This window comes from Gorilla gorilla, chromosome X, assembly GCF_029281585.2.
Source record: "Gorilla gorilla gorilla isolate KB3781 chromosome X, NHGRI_mGorGor1-v2.1_pri, whole genome shotgun sequence".
NCBI lineage: Eukaryota > Metazoa > Chordata > Mammalia > Primates > Hominidae > Gorilla > Gorilla gorilla.
Window position 1 is genome coordinate 135,822,853 of NC_073247.2, and position 14,474 is coordinate 135,837,326.

Below are 14,474 nucleotides of genomic sequence, written 5' to 3' on the forward strand. Positions count from 1 at the left end.
TGAGATTCTGTCTAAAAAAAAATGTAAATAAATAAAAGGATGGCCAGGAAAAGCGGACACCTTTACAGGTGGAGATTTCCTTAAAGATGTAAGGTAATTGGATTACTGGCTTTAGGGTGGAGCCTTTTAAGGAACAGGGCCAGGAAGGCATGCAGTTTCTAGGGCCTAATAGGCAGGCATAGCTGGGAGGCAGAACAGATCCCCAAAAATTAAGGATCCCATTTTTACACCAAATCCTGAATCCCCAAAAGAGGGAAACACTATGGGAAGAGTCAGTGCATAAAGTTCTTTTTGTGGGCATGTGGGAGTGCTTTCTCCTAGTCTCAACAATCTGGAGGGTGGGAATTTTTGGGTACATGTCATGGCTAGCCTTAAGAATTCTCTTGAGCAGTTAAAATCCTTTCCAAGCTCAAAAATGACTACCCTAGACTCCTTATGGGAAAAGCAATGGCGACTTCCCCATGTTGTAACTCACTAGCTAAGGCCTTGGCCTTTTACTAATGGTGGCCTGGGTTCTACTTCTGGTTAGGGAATGAGCCCTTTCTGGATTAATACTTGTGCAGCTTTTGCCATTTAGTGATTATTTTTCCCTCCAGGGACAGCTTCTGATATCCTGTCTTGAATTTTCCTTTCTCTGAGCTACTTTTGGGGCAATTCCAGATCTTGTAAAAATGACTTGCCATCTTATGTGTCTGTGGTTATTCATAAGTTCAGTTAAGGCTTATTGATTTCACATATGAAGTTACCTTTTGTAAAAAAAAATTTCAAAAGCCAGAAATATAGGCTGTGTGTCTCAGCTAAAATCTAGTAATAAAAGATTTCAAAGCATTTTTCTTTTGAGATCTCTGTTGTTAAAAATCAACTTAATTAAGGCTGATATTTGGGTTATATACATACAGATACTGTTTTAGAGCCCCTGCTCTGCCTCTGTAAAAACTCAGCCAACAGAATTCTGTCTGATTCTCTGTTTCCTCCTATCTGTTCCTTCTTTCTCTTGTATCTAATCTTTTTGATTTTTAGGGGGACCAGAAATTACATTGCATTATGAGAAAATTTTAACCTTGATTTATAATAGCTATATAAAACATATACTTTTAAAAATGGTTAATAGCAGTTGCTTAGAGTGAGTGATTATTACTACAGGGCTATACTCCTATCTTTGTTCATTTAAATAAGAAGCGCATCCTCTTGGACACTTAGGAGCTATGGAATGGCGGGGTGAGAGATGATTACAGAGTGGGCTGATTGGCACTAGGTTGCACAGCAGCCTCAGGGAAACATCCTTTCAACGAGATGTATTGTGGAACATTGCACTGTCTCACTCTCTATAAGTATATATGTATATATATATATATATGTAAATATATGAGAGTTTATTAAGTATTAACTCACACAATCACAAGGTCCCACAATAGGCCATCTGCAAGCTGAGGAGCAAGGAGAGCCAATCTGAGTCCCAAAACTGAAGAACTTGGAGTTCAGTTCAAGGGCAGGAAGCATCCAGCATGGGAGAAAGACGTAGGCTGGGAGGCTAGGCCAGTCTAGTCCTTTCACATTTTTCTGCCTGCTTTATATTGTAGCCATGCTGGTAGCTGATTAGATGATGCCCACCCAGATTGAGGGTGGGTCTGCCTTTCCCAGCCCACTGACTCAGATGTTAATCTCCTTTGGCAACACCCTCACAGACACACCCAGGATAAATACTTTGTATCCTTCAATCCAATCAAATTGACACTCAGTATTAACCATCACAAGTCCACCCCTTGTCAACTTGAACCCATACACATCTCCTGAGATCATACATAATCTTCAAATAAAGACAATAGTAAGGTCATAATTACACCTGACATAATACAACTATCCTTCAGACAACCAGAAATGCAACAATTCCCAACCCAGATACTATTACATAAAATTAACAATACTTAAATGCTAATATGAAGTCAATAAATCTTATGGCACATGATAAAAGAAAAAGGAAATGAAATGGAGATATTTTCTTAATACAAGTGTATAAATGCACAAACATATTTTTAAGAAAAGAAGGAAGAAATACTCATGACAATTAATTACAGTCCTCATTTCTGCAGCTGGTCACGTGGTTGTAGCTCGTATTGATGACTACTTTCTTCTACTACCCATTCTGTATTCCCTTTGCCTTCAGCAAACACCTCAGCAGGTCATGTTTTTTATTCCTGGTGGAGTGACCCAAACGTTTAATTCCTGAAGTGTCTGGGCCGTTTGTACTCCTGCCTGGATATTATCTGTTGTAGTTTCCCATTGACCTTAATCACAGGGCATGGTAATACTAAGAGATGCTACTAAGAGATGCCCTAATGGATCTCCTGTATTCCGTGCATACTCTTCCTTACCTTTATTGCAGGGTAGTAGACTGATTTCATCTTGATAGTCCGGGTCAATCACCACAGTCAACACTGTAACTCTCTTCTTAGCCTGTTGACTTAAAGGTAGGAGGAGCCCTAAGTGTAAGGGTGGCAATCTTAACTTCCAGTTTAATGGAATTGCTGTTGCATCTCTTGGTGGCAGCGTTCCTCCCTCTGGCACTAAGACCTCTAGGCCAGCAGAACGTAATGTCACGGGAACAGGAAGCACAAATTTTGCTAGTGGGTCACTAGGGGAGATGGTGAGTGGTGCTACTTCCACTTCTCCTTGATTCCTGGGTCTGTGAATCCTGGCTGTGGGAGAAAGAGTACCATATATTGGACACTGATTCAGAGCATACATGGCCTTCTGGAGAACTTTGCCCCAGCCCTGCAAAGTATTGTCACCTAGTTGGCATTGTAATTGTGACTTCAAAAGGCCATTCCACCATTCTATCAATTCAGCTGCTTCAGGATGATGGGGAACATGGTAAGACCAGTGAAATCCATGAGCATGAGCCCACTGCTGCACTTCTTTAGCCATAATAATGAGTGCCTTGATCAGAGGCAATGCTGTGTGGAATACCATGACGGTGGATAAAGCATTACATGAGTCCATGGATGGTAGTCTTGGCAGAAGCATCGCCTGCAGGATAGGCAAACCCATATGCAGAGCAAGTATCTTTTCCAGTGAGAACAACCCTCTGTACTTGCCATGATGGAAAAGGTCCAATATAATCAACCTGCCACCAGGTAGTTGGTTGATCACCCAGAGGAATGGTGCCATATCGAGGGCTCAGTGTTGGCCTCTGCTGCTGGCAAATTGGGCACTCAGCAGTGGCTGTAGCCAGGTCAGCCTTGGTGAGTGGAAGTCCATGTTGCTGAACCCATGTGTAACCTCCATCCCTGCTACCATGGCCACTTTGTTCATGGGCCCATTGGGCGATGACAGAGGTGGCTGGGGAAAGAAGCTGAGTGGTGTCCACAGAACGGGTCATCCTATCCACACGATTATTAAAATCCTCCTCTGCTGAGGTCACCCGTTGGTGAGCACTCACATGGGATACACAGTTTTTGACCACTCAGAGATGTCCATCCACGTACCTCTTCCCCAAATTTCTTTGTCACCGATTTTCCAATCATGCTTCTTCCAAGTCCCTGACTATCCAGCCAAACCATTGGCTACAGCCCATGAATTATTATAAAATCACACATCTGGCCATTTCTCCTTCCATGCAAAGTGCACAACCAGGTGCACTGCTCGAAGTTCTGCTCACTGGGAAGATTTCCCTTCACCCATGTCCTTCAGGAATGTGATAGAAAGGGGCTGTAGTGCTGCAGCTGTCCACTTTCGAGTGGTGCCTGCATACGGTGCAGAACCATCTGTGAACCAGGCCCTAGTCTCGTCTTCCTCTGTCAACTGATCATAGGGAACTCCCTATGTGGCCATCAGTGCAGGCTGGGGAGGAGAAGGCAGAGTGGCAGGAGTGTAGACAATGGGCATTTGAGCCACCTCCTCAAGTAACTTACTTGTGCCTTCAGGACCTGCTTGAGCCCAATCATGTATATACCACTTCCATTTGATGATGGAATTGCTGCTGTGCATGACCCACTTTATGGCTTGATGGGTCAGAAAGCACCCAGTTCATAATAGGCAGTTCGGGTCACATGGTGACTTGATGACCCATAGTCAAACGTTCAGTTTCCACTAAAACCCAGTAACAGGCCAAGAGCCATCTCTCAAAAGGAGAGTAGTTATCTGCAGAAGATGGCAGGGCCTTGCTCCAAAATACTAGAGGCCTCTGCTGTGATTCACCTATGGCGGCCTGGCAAAGTCTCCAAACAGCATCCCTATCTGCCACTGACACCTCAATCACCATTGGATCTGCTGGGTCATGTGTCCCAAGTGGCAGAGCAGCTTGCACAGCAGCCTGGGCCTGTTGCAGAGCCTTCTCCTGTTCTGGACCCCATTCAAAATTGGTAGCCTTTTGGGTCACTTAATAAATGATCCGGCATAACACACCCAAATGAGGAATGTGTTGCCTCCAAAATCCAAATAGGCTCACTAAGTGCTGTGTCCCTTTTTTGGTTGTAGGAGGGGCCAAATGCAGCAACTTCTCTTTCACCTTAGAAGGAATATCTCGACAGGCCCCACACCGTTGGACTCCTAGAAATTTTATTGAGGTAGAAGGTCCCTGAATTTTAGTCAGATTTATTTCCCATCCTCTGGCATGCAAGTGTCTCACCAACAAGTCCAGTGAGTTTGCTACTTCTTGCTCACTGGATCCAATCAGCCTAATGTCATCAATGTAATGGACCAGTGTGATATCCTATGGCAGTGAACAGTGATCAAGGTCTCTCTGAATAAGATTATGACATAAAGCTAGAGAGTTTATATACCACTGAGGTAGGATAATAAAGATATATTGCTGGCCTTGCCAGCTGAAGGCAAATTGCTTCTGGTGGGCCTTATGGACAGGAATGGAGAAAAAGGCATTTGCCAAGTCAATTGCTGCATACTAGGTACCAGGAGATGTGTTAATTTGCTCAAGCAATGGAACCACATCTGGTACAGCAGCTGCAATTGGATTCACCACTTGGTTAAGCTTACGATAATCCACTGTCATTCTCCAAGATCCATCTGTCTTCTGCCCAGGCCAAATGGGAGAATTGAATGGGGATGTGGTGGGCATCACCACCCCTGCATCTTTCAAGTCCTTGATGGTGGCACTAATCTCCACAATCCCTGCAGGGATGGAATATTGTTTTTGATATACTATTTTTCTAGGTAGAGGAAGCTTTAATGGCTGCCATTTGGCCTTTCCCATCATAATAGCCCTCACCCTACCAGTCAGGGAGGCAATGTGGGGGTTCTGCCAGCTGCTAAGTATGCCTATGGCAATTATGCATTCTGGCACTGGGGAAAATGATCACAGGATGAGTCTGGGGACCCACTGGACCCACTGTCAGTTGGACCTGAGCTAAAACTCCATTAATTACCTGACCTCCAAAAGCCCCTACTTTTTTTTCTTTTTAAGATGGAGTCTCGCTCTGTCACCCAGGCTGGAGTGCAATGGCATGATCTCAGCTCACTGCAACATCCAACTCCTGGGTTCAAGCGATTCCCCTGCCTCGGCCTCCTGAGTAGCTGGGATTACAGGCACAAGCCACCATGCCCGGCTAATTTTTGTATTTTTAGTAGAGATGGGGTTTCACAATGTTTGTCAGGCTGGTCTTGAACTCCTGACCTCTTGATCTGCCTGCCTTGGCCTCCCAAAGTGTTGGGATTACAGGGGTAAGGCACTGCACCTGGCCCATAAGCCCCTACTTTAACTGGAGGACCACAATGACGTTTTGGGTCCCCTGGAATCAACATCAGCTCCGAGCCAGTGTCCAGTAGTCCCTTAAATGTCTGATCATTTTCCTTTCCCCAGTGCACAGTTACCCTGGTAAAAGGCCGGAGGTCTCCTTGGGGAAGGATGGAAGAAAGATTAACAGCATAATTTGTCAGTAATGTAGTGGGGTCTTTCCTCAAGGGGACCCAGCCTCCCATTAATTCAAGGGGTCCTGGGTCTGTAAACTGGCTCAAGTCTGGAAATTGATTGACAGGTCATGATTCTCTGTTTTTATAATTCAAATTAGTCTTTTGTCCATTAGACCTAGAAGTTTTCTGCTTGTATGAATTAAGTAGGAATGCAGTAGGCTTCCTATCAACTTCACTTATAGGAACACTGTGATTAATTGGTCAATGCCAGAGCTCTATACAAGTCAGACTATTATGATTGCTGCTTTGCCTCTGCTGTCCATTACAGTAGCTACACCCACCTTGCCTTTGAAGGTTGAGTGCTGCCACTTGGCCCCTGCCACCTTGGCATCCAATTATTCCCATTGTATTTAAATTTTGTAGTTGAGTGACTGCAGTTCCCAATGTTAGATCTGATATACAGAGAAGAGCAATTACAGGGCTCTTCAAAGATGCAGGTGGTGCCCTCATAAATCTATTTCACAAGGCATTGGTCAAGGATATGTCTTCTGGACCCTCCCAGCTGGGATGAGTAGGTCTAAAGTGATTAATCTACTCCACCATCCCAATCTGCCTAAGCCTTTGGATCCCTTCTTCTACGTTAAACCAAGGGAGATCAGGCATTTCCAGCTTGCTTACAGTGGGCCATCTTTTAATCCATATTTCAGCTAACCAAGCAAATAAACTGTTAGAACCTTTTTTTAATTCCCTGACTCTGCACCATTAAATGCAGAGTCCCTACTTAGTGTGCCCAAATCAATAAATTCAGCCTGATCCTACTCTATATTCCTTCCACCATTACCCTACACCCTTAATATCCATTCCCATGCCTGTTCTCCAGATTTCTGTTTATATAAATTAGAAAACTCAAGCAGTTCTTTTCAAGTGTAGTGTGCCTCCTCATGGGTCATACTCTCAACCTCACCTCTAAGGGTCTGCCAGAACGTTAGTCTAGTTATAGGTCCAGAAGCAAATAGGGGTGTTGGGGGTGGCTCCTGAGGAGAATCAACATTATCTTGCTTGGCAACTGCCTCAGGGGAGGCCATCACTGTTGCCTCAGGCAGCGCAGGGTTTATCTCCCCAGACAAAGGTGGAAAGGCTGATGGCAGCGTGAATTGGAGAGGGGATGTTGTCACTATTGGGAATGGGAAGCTGTTTCTTTGGGCAAAAAAGATTCATCAGAGTTTACAAACTCAGCGTCCCCAGCTTCATCAGGGTCCTCCCACATGTCCCCATTCCAAGTTTCAGGGTGTAATTCTTTTCCAGTCAATGCCCTCACTCTAACAGTAGACAGCTGGCGAGGCTGTGCATGCAGTTTTCATTGCAGGTCAGCTACTCACATGATAAGAGCTTGTGTGTGTTTTTCTACAATTTCAGCTCTTTCTCTACAGGAGATAAGACTCTCAATCAGGGCAATCTTAGCAGACTTGAGGCTCAGTATCTGCTTCTGAAGACGGGAGTTAGAATCCCTGAGTTCATAATTTTCTTTCATCACTTTGTCCACTGAACTTAGGAGCAACCAACCAGCTTCATTATGTTCCTTGGTTCTCCGCATGTGGTCAAAGGTATTATGTATAGAGTCACTAAACTCCTTGTCTCTCACAAGCAGTGAATTAGGAGTGTCAAATGCATTTATTTTGCATAACTCTCTAAACAGTTCACACCAACAACTATCAGTGTTCTCCATACTACTAGAAGTAGAGTCCTTAGCATTGGGTCTAAGCATATTAAGCAGCCAACTCCAGAAACACCCAAACCAATGAGAGAACTCCATCCTTAACATTCTGTCCCTCTAGAACCACTCCTGGTACAAAAATCCGTATTAGTCATGGTTCTCTAGAGTGACAGAACTAATAGGATAGATATAAAGGAGAGTTTATTAAGTATTAACTCAAACAATCACAAGGTCCCACAATAGGTTGTCTGCAAGCTGAGGAGCAAGGAGAGCCAGGCTGAGTCCCAAAACTGAAGAACCTGGAGTCCAGTGTTTGAGGTCAGAAAGCATTCAGCACAGGAGAAAGATGTAGGCTGGGAGGCTAGGCCAGTCTAGTCTTTTCACGTTTTTCTGCCTGCTTTATATTGTAGCCGTGCTGATAGCTGATTAGATGGCGCCCACACAGATTAAGGGTGGGTCTGCCTTTCCCAGCCCACTGACTCAAATGTTAATCTTTGGCAACATCCTCACAGACACACCCAGGATCAATACTTTGCATCCTTCAATCCAATCAAGTTGACACTCAATATTAACTATCACATGGAACAATACAGAAAGACAAATTATGGCACAAAGTACACAAGATTCACTGGAGCCTAAGATTAGTCTCATAAATTCTTTTTCCTATTAAACAATAGCTTGCAGAGGTGATAAATAGTGACTTTTACCATTTACTCAATTGGTTTGCACAGAGAAAGAGACCAGAAACTTGGCTAGTAAGAAATTCTTACACTTTTAATGGCATGCCAGGTTTCTGGGTGATATGGAGCCAAGCAACATCACAAAAAAAATCATTCTTTTCTGTTTCATGGAAGCATAAACAAAAACCTCTCAGTTTTGCAAGATGCAGCCCAACAGTCCAACAGGCTGCATCGGGGGAACCCAATTAACATGTTCCCTTCTGGCCAGAGAAAAATCATGTGACAAAACACAGACACTAGTCACCCTGCTCAGCACTCAATATCAACCTTCCAAGGCTCAAACTTGCCTTCATTGGTCCCTGACATCCTTGATTCAGTCAAAGTAGGGTAGGATGACCTCCAACCAGAAGTTTCAACAGATGGTCTGTGAGCAAGATGGAAGAGCAGATGGTCCCTGAGTTAGGACTGTTGAGTTTCCTTCAGGGCTCACCAAATGTGACCAACCAGACACAGTAGGAGAGCCTGCTGGACTTCCATCAGCAATTCCTTTGAGGAATCCTGTCCATGCTTATAAATATGCACAATGAGGTAAAGATGGACAAAAGGACTTCGAAACCAAAATTCCAGACTAGATTCTAAACCAGAAGAGTATTCCTCCAAATAGGCCCCATATTCTCCATCTAACTGGGGAGAAATCTCCCCAAACCAAGACTCTTTCTACAACCTAGGGAGAGCCAAACAGTCCCTAGGATGGGCCTACAGATAGGGCCTCTAGGGAGGCCGACAGATGAGGAGAAGGAAGCAAGTGTTGCCAGATCCTGGAATACTCACCAAACCAGGTTACAAGATGTCTTCCAGGAACCATTTCTCCATTGCAATTAGATGCATGCCCTATGGGTTGACAGCACCCCAGCACTAGAGATAGTGCCAGGGGAAGCCCTTGGTCCAAGAGAACTAAGTAGCTGCTCGGGCTGGCCTCCGGATCTGTTGCTAGTGAAGGGCTGCCAAACTGTGGGAAAGTAGCCACAAGGGCTATCCCAGATGAGCTCCCAAATTTGTAACTGCCCAATGGGTCCTTCTTGCCCACTGCCCAGATAGAGTAAGACAGGGAATTTGCAATAAAGACTTTAATACATGTAGAGAAAGCTAAATGGAAAACTCGAGTTTTATTGTTACTCAAATCGGCCTCTCTGAAAATTTGGAGGCTAGAGTTTTTCAAGGATAGTTTGGTGGGCAGAGTCTAGGGAATAGTGCTGCTGATTGGTTGGGGATGCAAATCACAGCCATGTGGAAAATGGTCCTTGTGCACTGAGTTGGCTTCTAGGTGGGAGCCACAGAGGAGTTGCTGGTCTGGTTGGGGCCATCTGGTCATCAGAAATGTGAAAGCCTGAAAAGACATCTCAAAAGGCCAATCTCAGGTTATACTACAGTGATGTTATTTACAGGAATAATTGGGGAAGTTTCAAGTCTTGTGACTTCCAGAAAAATGGCTGGTAATCTTAGCAGAGTTTAGGCCCCTCTCATCCTCCTAGCCTGGTGGCCCTTTCATTACTTTTACAAAGGCAGTTTAGTTTTGGGAATGGCTATTATCAGTTAAACTATACTTTTATCCTAAAATTAGCTTTGCCCATGTCCAGGAATGACCAAGGGCAGTTTGGAGGTTAAAGTCTAGATGGAATTAGTTAAGTCAGATCTCTTTCACTGTCTTAATTTTCTAACTGTTATAAATTTTGCAAACGAGGTTTCAATATTGCAATGAACAAAACAGACAAAAATCTTTGCCTGATGGAGCTTGCAGTCGACTATGTTTGATGGGTGTTTCTATTTATTAATTTACTCATTTGAACATTCATTTAATAAATGTATATTGAGCATAGACTAGACATCAGACACTATATTGGATCAGGAGTTAACCAGTAGAATCAGAGTTAACAGTTTTAGGGATTTTTTATTTTTGAAAATTGAGAAAAAGTAATCACTTTAGCAATTTTAAAATGTACAATTCAGTGTTTTTTAGTAGATTCACCATGTGGTGCAACCATCACTATGATCTAATTTCAGAGTATTTTCATTACCCTAGAAAGAAACCTCATACCAATTAACCAGTCATATCTCATTGCCCCTCCCCTAAAGCCCTTGGCAAATAATAATCTAGTTTCTATCTATAGATTTGCCTTTTCTGGGCCTTTATATAAATGGAATCATACAGTATATGGCCTTTTTTTGTCTGGCTTCTTTCACTTAACATAATGTTTTCAAGGTACATCCATGTTGTGATGTATATCAGTACTTCATTCCTTTATATGGTTGAATAAATATTTCACTGTATGGATATACCATATTGTGCTTATCTCTTCATCAGTTGATGAACATTTGGATTGTTTCCACTTTTTGGCTATTAAGAATAATGTTGCTATGAAGGTTTGTTACAAGTTTTTGTGTGAATGGATGTTTTCATTTCTCGCGGGTATATACCTAGGAGGGTAATTGCTGGTTCGTTATAGTATCTGTTTAACTTACTCAGGAACCACCAAACCTGTTTCTGTGGCAGTTGTGCCATTTTATATTACGACCAGAAATGTGTTAAAATTCCCATTTATCCACATCCTTACCAACACTTATTTTCCTTTTTTTAAAAAAAATTGCAATTCTAGTGGGTGTGTTGTGATAGCTTGTTGTGGTTTTGATTTGCATGTACATGACTAGTATCTGTTCATGTGCTAGTTGGCCATTCGTGTATCTTCTCAGAATAAATGTCGATTCAAGTTCTTTGTTCATTTTTTAAAGCATTCTATCAACTGAGGCTAATTTATCTTTTTCCTAAAATTCATTTTTATTTTTTAAAATTAAATTTTAAAAGTTATTTATTTGTTTGCTCATTTATTTATTTTGAGACGGTCTCACTCTATCATTCAGCCTAGAGTGCAGTGGTGTGATCATAATTCGCTGCAGCCTCCAACTCCTGGGCTCAAGCGATCCTCCAACCTCAGCCTCATGAGTAGCTGGGACTACAGGCTCACATCGCCAGGTATGGCTAATTTTTTAAAGTTTTTGTAGAGGCAGGGTCTTGTTGTATTGCCCAGGCTGGTCTGGAACTCCTGGTCTCAAGTGATCCTTCCATCTCAGCCTCCCAAAATGCTGGAATTACAGGAGTGAGCCACTGCACCTGGCTAATTTGTCCAATTTTAATTGAGTTGTTTTTCTTTTTGTTCTTGAGGTTTAAGCATTTTTTTGGTTTATTCTGGATACTACACTATTATCAGATACATAATTTAAAAATATATTTCGGCCGGGTGCGGTGGCTCACACCTGTAATCCCAGCACTTTGGGAGGCCGAGGCAGGTGGATCACCTGAGGTCAGGAGTTGGAGACCAGCCTGACAAACATGGAGAAACCCCATCTCTACTAAAAATAGAAAATTAGCCGGGCACAGTGGCACGTGCCTGTAATCCCAGCTACTCGGGAGGCTGAGGCAGGAGACTCACTTGAACCCAGGAGGTGGAGGTTGTGGTGAGTTGAGATTGTGCCATTGCACTCCAGCCTGGGCAGCAAGAGTGAAACAAACAAACAAACAACAAAAACAAAAACAAAAATATATATTTTTTCCATTTAATATTAACAGGTTCTCCTTTTACTTTTTTGATGGTGTGCCTTGAAGCACAGAAGTTTTTTATTGTGATGAAGTCCAAATTATCTATTTTTTCTTTTGTTGCTTGTGCTTTTGGTGTCACATCTAAGAAACCATTGCCAATGAACATTAACATTTACCCTTATGCTTTCTTCTAAAAGTTTTAAGATTTTGAGGCTGGGCACAATGGCTCATGCCTGTAATCCCAGCACTTTGGGAGGCTGAGGCAGGAGGATCGTTTGAGCCTGGGAGTTCGAGGCTGCAGTGAGCTATGATCATACCACTGCACTCCAGCCTGGGCTACACAGCAAGAATATCTTTTGGTCACTGATGTACTTTGAGTTAATTTTTGTATATATTCTGAAGTAGGGGTCCAACTTTATTCTTTTGCATATGAATATCCACTTGTCCCAGCACCATCTGATGAAGAGACAATTGTCTCCCTGTTGAATGATTTGGCATCCTCGTTGAAAATTAATTGGCTATAGATGTATGGGCTTATTTCTATATGCTTAATTCTATTCCACTGCTCTGTATGTATATCTTTATGCCAGTACCACACTGTTTTTAATTATTGTAGCTTTGTATTATGACTTAAAATAGGAAAGTGTGAGTCTTCTTTGTTTTAATTTTCAAGATTGTTTTGTTTTTTTCAGGGTCCCATGCAATTCCATATGAACTGAATAACTGACTTTTTCTTTTGCTTTTTTTTTCTTTCTTTTTATGGGTGGGGGGGTGGGGACGGGGTCTCACTCTGTTGCCCAGGCTGGAGTAGAGTACAGTGGCACGATCATGGCTCGTTGCAGCTTCAACCTCCCTGGCTCAAGCCATCCTCCCACCTCAGCCTCCTGAGTAAGTGGACCACAGATGCACACCACCACACCCAGCTAATTTTTTATTTTTAGTAGAGATGAGGTCTCACTATGTTGCCCAGGCTGGGCTCAAATTCCTGGGCTCAAGTAATCCTCCTGCCTTGGCCTCCCAAAATGCTGTGACTTTTCTTTATCTGCTAAAAAGGCCATTGGAATTTTGATAGGAATTGCCTTGAATCTGTAGATCACTTTGAGTAGTATTGCCATCTCAAACAATATTATGTCTTCCAATCCATGCACACAGGAAGTCTTTCAATTTGTTTAGGTCTTCTTGGATTTCTTTCAGACATGTTTTGTAGTTTTCAGTGTACAAGTCTTTGACTTCCTTGGTAAAATTTACTCCTAGGCATTTTATTCTTTTGGATGCTATTGTACACAGAAATATTTTCTTAATTTCCTTTCAGGATTGTTCATTGCTAGTGTATAGAAATACAATTGATATTTGTATATTGATCTTGTATGTTGTGAATTTGCTGCATTCATTTGTTAGCTCAAGTACATTTTTTCTGGAATCTTTGGAATTTTTTGTATATGGGATTATGTCATCTGTGAATAGAGATAATTTTATATCTTCCTTTCTACTTTGGATGCTGTTTTTTCTTCTTGTCCCATTGACCTGACTAGAACTTACAGTACAATGTTGAATGACCGTGGAAAGAGAGAGAGCCTTGTCTTATTCCTGAACTTAGGTGGGAAGCTTTCAGTCTTTCACTATTGAGGGTGATGTCAGTTGTGTGTTTTTCATAAATATCCTTTATCAGGTTGAGAAAATTTGCTTCTAAATTTCTGAGAGTTTTTATTCTGAAAGGGTGTCAAATGCTTTTTCTGTGTCAATTGAGATGATCATGTGGATTTTTTCCTTCATTCGATTAATGTTGTGGTTTACCACATTGATTAATTTTCTTATGTGAATCACTCTTGCTGTTGTAGGTAAAGCCTTCTTGGTCATGGTTTATAATCCTTTTAACATGCTGGAGAATCTGGTTTGTTAGTACTTCCTTGAGGATTTTTACATCTGTATTCATAAAGGATATTGGTCTGTAATTGTTTTTTCTTGTGATGTCTTTGGCTGTGGTTTCAGGGTAATGCTGCCTTCATAGGATGAGTTAAGAAGTATTCCTTTTGCTTCTAGTTTTTGGAAGAAATTAAGAAGGATCAATGTTAATTCTTTAAATGTTTGGTAGCCTTCTTGGACTTGTTTTTGTTAGAAGGTGTTGGAAGGTGTTTTTGATTACTGATTCTCTTTACTTATTATAAATGTGTTCATATTTTTTATTTATTCTTAGGTCAGTTTTGCTAATTTGTGTCTTATTCATTTAAAAATATGTTTTCAACATATGGATGAAGTACCCTTTTCATCTCTGATCCTGTTTTGGTAATTTGTATGTTCTCTTTTTCTCTCTTTTTTTCTCGAATAATCTCACCAAAAGTTTGCCAATTTTATTAATTACTCTTAAAAAAAACTTTTGGCTGGGCACGGTGGCTCACTCTTGTAATCCTAGCACTTTGGGAGGCCGAGGTGGGTGGATCGCCTGAGGTCAGGGGTTCGAGACCAGCCTGACCAACACAGTGAAACCCTGTCTCTACTAAAAATACAAAAATTAGCCGGGCGTGATGGTGGGTGCCTATAATCCCAGCTATTTGGGAGGCTGAGGCAGGAGACTGGCTTGAACCCAGGAGGTTGCAGTGAGCCGAGATTGAGCCATTGCCCTCCA